Source organism: Pan paniscus, chromosome 15 (assembly GCF_029289425.2).
Source record: "Pan paniscus chromosome 15, NHGRI_mPanPan1-v2.0_pri, whole genome shotgun sequence".
NCBI lineage: Eukaryota > Metazoa > Chordata > Mammalia > Primates > Hominidae > Pan > Pan paniscus.
In genome coordinates, this window is record NC_073264.2 from 59,509,772 (window position 1) to 59,517,613 (window position 7,842).

The following is a 7,842-nucleotide window of genomic DNA, read 5'->3' on the forward strand; positions in this document are numbered from 1 at the left end:
TGTGCTCAAGTAATCCTCCCATCTTGGCCTCCCAAAGTGCTGAGACTACAGGCATGAGCCACCACACCTGGCCTCTCACCACTTCTTTTTTGTTGTTGTTGTTTTTGTTTTTTTGTTTGTTTGTTTGTTTGTCTTTTTTGAGATGGCGTCTCGCTCTGTCGCCCAGACTGGAGTGCAGTAGTGCGATCTCGGCTCACTGCAAGCTCCGCCTCCCGGGTTCACGCCATTCTCCTGCTTCAGCCTCCCGAGTAGCTGGGACTACAGGCCCCCGCCACTAGGCCCGGCTAATTTTTTGTATTTTTAGTAGAGACGGGGTTTCACCGTGTTAGCCAGGATGGTCTCGATCTCCTGACCTCGTGGTCTGCCCACCTCAGCCTCCCAAAGTGCTGGGATTACAGGCTTGAGCCACCGCACCCGGCCGGCCTCTCACCACTTCTATTCAACATTGTACTAGGAGTTCTAGCCAGAGCATTTAGGTAAGAAAAAGAAATCATATAGGTATCTAGACTGGCAAGTTTAGCAAGATTATGAGATGCAAGTTTAATATACAGAAATCATTTGGATTTCTATGCACTAGCAATAAAGACTGAATAATTGGAAATTTTAAAATACCGTTTACAGTAGCATAAAAATATGAAATATATTGGGATAAATCTGACAGGATGGGAAAGACCTCTCTATTGAAAACTGCAAGATATTGCTGAGACAAAGACAGTCTTTATGAGGGACTATACCTTGTTCATGGGTCATAAAACAGTATTGTTGAGATTCTTTGCTCCTCAAATTCAGTGCAATCCCAATAAAAATACCAGCAGGCATCTTGTAGAAATTGACAAGCTAATTATAAAATTCATCTGGAAATACAAAGGACCTAGAGAAGCCGAAAAGAACTTTGAATAAGAACTAAGTTGAAGGCCTAGCATTACCTAATTTCAATAATTATTATCAAGCTATAGTAATCAAAAACAGGGTGGTACTGGAATAAGATGGACAAATAGATCAATAGAACTGAATAGCCAAAACTACGCTCTCATATGTATGGATAAGTGATTTTGGACAAAGGTGCCAAGGCAGTATGGTGAAGATAAGACAGCCTTTTAAGGAAATGGTGCAGGGCGGACACAGTGGCTCACGCCTGTAATCCTAACACTTTGGGAGCCCGAAGCAGGCGGATTACTTGAGGTCAGGAGTCCAAAACCAGCCTGGCCGACATGGTGAAACCCCGTCTCTACTAAAAAAATACAAAAATTAGCCGAGCGTGGTAGCGGGCACCTGTTATCACAGCTACTCAGGAGGCTGAGGCAGAAGAATCGCTTGAACCCAGGAGGCTGAGGTTGCAGCGAGCCGAGATCAGGCCATTGCACTCCAGCATGTGCAACAGAGCAAGACTCTGCCTCAAAAAGAAAAAAGAGAGAGAGAAAGAGTGAGGGAAGGAAGAAAGGAAGGAGGGAGGGAGGCAGGAAGGGAAGGCAGGCAGGGAGGGAGGGAAACAGTTGGACATCCATATGCAAAAAATTAATTTGGATCCATACCTTGCAAGATATATGAAAACAAAGTGGATCACAACCTTAAATAGATCACAACATGGATCAGAAAACCTAAAACTATAAAACATCTAAAAGAAAATAGGAGAAAATATTTGTGACCTTTTGCCTAACTGGGTTAGGCAAAGATTACTGGATACAACATCAAAAGCATAAAGTAACAAATTGATAAATTAGACTTTACCAAAATTTAAAACTTTGGTACTTTAAAAGACACTGTTAAAAGAATAAAAACATAAGAAACAGACTGGGAGAAAGTATTTGCATAGTACCCATCACATAAAGGACTTCAAAATATAGAAAGAACTATCAAAACAGTAAAAAATGCAATTTCTAAAAAATAGACTAAGGATGTGAGCATATACTTCAACTAAGAAGATATATGGATGGCAATTATGCACATTAAGAAAAGATGCTCTTCAAGAGAATGAGAAGACAAACCACAGACTGGGAAAAAATATTTGCAAAAGACAGACCTGATAAAGGATTGTTATCCAAAATATACAAAGCTTAAAACACAACACTAAGAAAACAACCAACCTGATTTAAAAATTGGCAAAAGATTTCAACAGACATCTCACCAAAGAAGATATACAAATGGGAAATAAGCATAGGAAACAATGTTCAGTATCATATGTATATGTCATTTGAGAACTGCAAATGAAAACACTGAGATACTACTACACACCTATTAGAATGTAAAAATCTAAAACACTGACAATACCAAATGCTGGGGAAGATGTGGAGCAACAGGAACTCTCATTGCTGCTAGGAATGCAAAAATGCTACAGCCACTTTGGAAGTCAGTTTGGCTGTCTTCAGTTTCTTTCTTTCTTTTTTTTTTTTTTATTTTTTTTAAGATGGAGTCTCACTGTGTCACCCAGTCTGGAGTGCAGTGGTGGGATCTCGGCTCACTGCAAGCTCTGCCTCCCGGGTTCACGCTATTGTCCCGCCTCAGCCTCCCGAGTAGCTGGGACTGCAGGCACGTGCCACCACGCCTGGCTAAATTTTTGTATTTTTAGTAGAGACGGGGTTTCACCACGTTAGCCACGATGGTCTCGATCTCCTGACCTTGTGATCCGCCTGCCTTGGCCTCCCAAAGTGCTGGGATTACAGGCGTGAGCCACCGTGCCCGGCCTTCAGTTTCTTATAAAACTAAACATGGGCTGGGCGTGGTGACTCACGCCTGTAATCCCAGCACTTTGGGAGGCCGAGGCGGGCGGATCACGAGATCACGAGTTGGAGACCAGCCTGGCCAAGGTGGTGAAACGCCATCTCTACTAAAAATAAAAAAATTAGCAGGGCGTGGTGGTGGGCGCCTGTAATCCCAGCTATTTCGGAGAATAGGAGGCAGGAGAATCGCTTGAACCCGGGAGGCGGAGGTTGCAGTGAGCCAAGATCGTGCCACTGCACTCCAGCCTGGGTGACAGAGTGAGACTCTGTCTGAAAAAACAAACAAACAAACAAACAAAAACCTAAACATAATTATACCACATGATCTAGCAGTCACACTCCTTAGTATACACTGAAATGAGTTGCAAATTTACGGCCACACAAAAACCTGCACACATCCAGCATGGGCAACATAGGGAGACACTATCTCTACAAAAATAAAAATAAAAAAATTATCCAGGCATAGTGGTGCACGCCTGTGGTCCCAGCTACATGGGAGGCTGAGATTGGAGGATTGCTTGAGCCTGGGAGGCTGAGGCTGCAGTGAGCTTTGATCATCGTGCCACTGCAGTCCAGCCTGGGCAACAAAGGAAGACCTTGTCTAAAAAAACAAAACAAACAAAACCTGCACATGCTTGTTTATAGCAGCTTTATTTATAATTGTCAAAACCTGGAAGCAACTGAGACATCCTTCAAGTAGGTGAATGGAAAAACTGTGGTATATCCAGAATATGATATTATTCAGCACCAAAAAAAAATGAGCTACCAAGCCATGAAAAGACATGGAGAAAATTTAAAAGCATACTGCTAAGTGCAGAAAGGCAATCTGAAAAGGCTGTATACTGTATGATTCCAAATATATGACATTCTGGAAAAGGCAAAACTATGGAGATAGTAAAACAATAAGTGGTTGCCAGCATTTAGAGGACAGGAAGGGATGTATAGGTGGAGCACAGGGGATTTTTAGCGCACTGAAACTATTTTCTATGATGCTAGAATTGTGGATACATGTCACTATATATTTTTCCAAACCATTATACATTTGTACAAAACCAAGAATGAACCCTAATGTAAACTCTATGGACTCTGGATGGTAATAATGTGTCAGTGCCGGTCCATTAATTGTAACAAATGTATCACTCAGGTGAGGGATGTTGATAGTAGTGGAGACTATGCATGTGTGGGGGTTGGGGGGATACAGGAACTCTGTACTTTATACTCAATTTTGCTGTGAACCTAAAACTGTTCTAAAAATTAACGTCTATTTAAAAAGTTGCTCAACATCATTAGGCATTAAGGAAATGCAAGATGAAACTCATGGTGAGAATCTACTATAGCCTTATTAGAATGGCTAAAATTTATAAATTTGACACAGACAAGTGTTAGTGACAATATTGAGGAACTATAACTCTTTTTTTTTTTTTAAGACAGTGTTTTGCTCTTGATGCCCAGGTTCAAGTGTAATGGCGCAATCTCGGCTCACCTCAACCTCCACCTCCCAGGTTCAAGTGATTCTCCTGCCTCAGCCTCCCGAGTAGCTGGGATTACAGACATCCGCCACCATGCCCGGCTAATTTTGTACTTTTAGTAGAGACGGGGTTTCTCCATGTTGGCCAGGCTGATCTCGAACTCCCGACCTTGAACACCCACCTCAGCCTCCCAAAGTGCTGGGATTACAGGCGTGAGCCACCGCGCTCAGTGGAACTAGAACTCTTCTACATTGATGTTGCAAAATGGTATAACCATTTTGGAAAAGTGTTTGGCATTTTCTTTTTTTTTTTTTTTTTTTTTTGAGACAGAGTCTCGCACTGTCGCCCAGGTTGCAGTGCAGTGGCGCGATCTCGGCTCACTGCAAGCTCTGCTTCCCGGGTTCACGCCACTCCCCTGCCTCAGCCTCCTGAGTACCTGGGACTACAGGCGCCCACCAGCATGCCCGGCTGATTTTTTGTATTTTTAGTAGAGATGGAGTTTCACCGTGTTAGCCAGGATGGTCTCCATCTCCTGACCTCATGATCCCCCCACCTCGGACTCCCAAAGCACTGGGATTACAGGCGTGAGCCACTGCGCCTGGCTGGCATTTTCTTAAAAAACAAAAACAAACAAACAAAAAAACATATCCCTACCATAGGATTCAGCTATTTTACCTTGGGTATTTACTCAAGAGAATAGGAAAGGCATATTCATATAAAGACCTCTATATAAATGTTTATGGCAACTTTATTTGTTGTAATAGTCAAAAATTGGAAACAATTCAAAGTTCAACAGATGAATGGTTAAACAAATTTTGATGTGATCATAAAATGGACTACTACTTACCAATAAAAATGAACTATTGATACAATAACATGGATTAATCTCAAAATAATTGTACTGAGTGAAAGAAGCCAGACAATAAAAGAGTACATACTATATGATTCCATTTATATAATACTCTAGAAAATGTAAACTAGTCTACCGTCACAGAAAGTAGGGCATGTTTGTGGCAAGGGAAAGGAAGGATGGAGAAGGTATTAAAGAAGTACCTTTAATGGTAGATAGATACATGGTTACTATCTTGATTTTGATGACAGTTTCCTGGATGCATACATATGTCAAAATTTATAAAACTGTACACCTTAAATATCTGCAATTTATTGTATATCAATTTTACCTCGATAAAGTGATTTAAAAGAAAGAGAGTGGCCGGGCATGGTGGTTCATGCCTGTAATCCCAGCACTTTGGGAGGCTGAGGCGGGCAGATCACCCGAGGTCAGGAGTTCGAGACTAGCCTGGCCAACATGGTGAAACCCCATCTCTATTAAAATACAAAATTAGCTGGGCGTAGTGGTGCACGCCTGTAATCCCAGCTACTCAGGAGGCTGAGGCAGGAGAATTGGAAATCGTGCCATTGCACTCTAGCCTGGGCAACAAGTGAAACTCCATCTCAAAAAATAATAATAAATAAATAAAAGAAAGAGAGCTATCATCCAGCATAGAACCATGTTTTGAAGACAACTATTAGTGCTATCTCAATATGAAAATTATCAAAGCTTTATAGGAATTCTGATCACCAAATTAGCAAGAGTGGTGCCTATATCTGAGAAGAAAATATCTACCTGTCCCATAGAAACTTGCCTAATTTTTCAATTATGTTTCCTCATGGCCTCTCTCTCTGGCAATTTCAACTTTAGAAATCTGTTTATTCCTAATTGCTGTAATAATTCTCCTACTTTTATGTGTCACTGTTTACTTTGCTCCTGAATACCCAGCTAATCTCAACAGTTTCTCTCGCTCCATCCCTCTCCATTTACCACAGGCATTAACTATGTGAAAGGGAAGGTGAAAGATGGGAAGAAAGCCACAAGATTGGTGGTCTTAGAAGACAAGTTGCCGTCAACCTAAAGAAAGATCAATTGAAGCTGGGCTAAACCCTTGCCAAGATTCTGAACCAGTCCCTGATCACCAGTAATACTTACAAGATGCTGACACTATCCTCTCCTCTGTGTTTACAATCAGATTTTCACAATAACCAAGTTCCCTTCTAGAAGACAATTATCATGAGAAAAAACATACAGTACTCAAGAAAGCATGATATGTAACTTACCCCTGCTAACTCTTAAATTTTGAGGGCTGAGGCTACTACTCAGACCCATTGGTTTTTTAATCTATCTACTAATTTATAATTTACCTATCTATCTATATATATATATTTTTTGAGACAGAGTCGCACTCTGTTGCCCAGGCTGGAGTGCAGTGGTGTGATTGATCTCAGTTCACTGCAACCTCCCCGCCTCCTGGGTTGAAGCAATTCTCGTGACTCAGCCTCCCAAGTAGCTGGGATTACAGGCTCGTGCCACCATGCCCAGCTAATTTTTGTATTTTAAGTAGAGATGAGGTTTCACCATGTTGGCCAGGCTGGTCTCAAACTCCTGACCTCAGGTGATCCACCCACCTCGGTCTCCCAGTGCTGGAATTACAGGCGTGAGCCACCACGCCCAGTCACCTATGTATTTTTATAGAGACAGGGTCTCATTCTGTCACCCAGGCAGGAGTGCAGTGGCAGTGATCAGAGCTCACTGCAGCCTCCAACTCCTAGGCTCAAGTGATCCCTGCAGAGTAGCTAGGGCTACAGGTGCACACCATGACCAGTATTTTTTTGTTTTGTTTTTGTTTTATCGAGACGGAGTCTTGCTCTGTTGCCCACGCTGGAGTACAGTGACGCAATCTCAGCTCACTGCAACCTCTGCCTCCCGGATTCAGGCAGTTCTCCTGTCTCAGCCTCCCAAGTAACTGGGATTACAGGCACATGCCACCACACCCAGCTAATTTTTGTATTCTTAGTAGAGACAGTGTTTCACCATGTTGGCCAGGCTGGTCTCGAACTCTTGAGCTTGTGATCTGCCTGCCTCGGCCTCCCAAAGTGCTGGGATTACAGGCATGAGCCATTGTGCCCGGCCCTTGTTTTGTTTTTTTAGAGATGGGTTCTTGCAATGTTGCCCAGGCTGGTTGGTCTCCAAGTCCTGAGCTCAAGTGATCCTCCCACCTCAGCCTCCCAAAGTGTTGGGATTTCAGTTGTGAGCCACTGCACCTAGATAGACCCACTGGTATTCAGAGCAGTGATGAGCACCTTGCTATGCACACACTAGTAATAACAGTAAATTGTAAATCAGTAAATAGCAATTGTATAACCTAAATAACAATGAATTATCTAGTTCTTTAGGTCCCTAGCTTATGCCTTTTCTCCTCCTTAGCAGAAAAGTCAGAACTCTGGTATTTAGGACAAAGTCTTACCTTCTTTCTTTCTGCTGTGTCCGCTGAGTAAGGCAAATATTAGAAAAGCAGCTAGGCCAGTATCATGGGACTCTCAGTTGTTTTTGCTTTGGGACCTTTGACTGTCAGGCTCAGCCCAGCAATTTAACGTATTTTTCTAGATTAAACAGTGTTGCTTCTGAATTCCTCCCTTGGACCTTGGACTGCTGGGTCCTTTCAGGCGACAAAGGATACCAGATTGGGGAGTACGGGCTACTGTTAGACAATGTGAACTAGGAGGTGACCAAAGTTGACCTTAGAGTCAACTTAATTTTGCAGGTGAGGGAACAGAGACCTAAACGACCACTGGCTCCCAGTAAAGCAGATTCGCAGCAT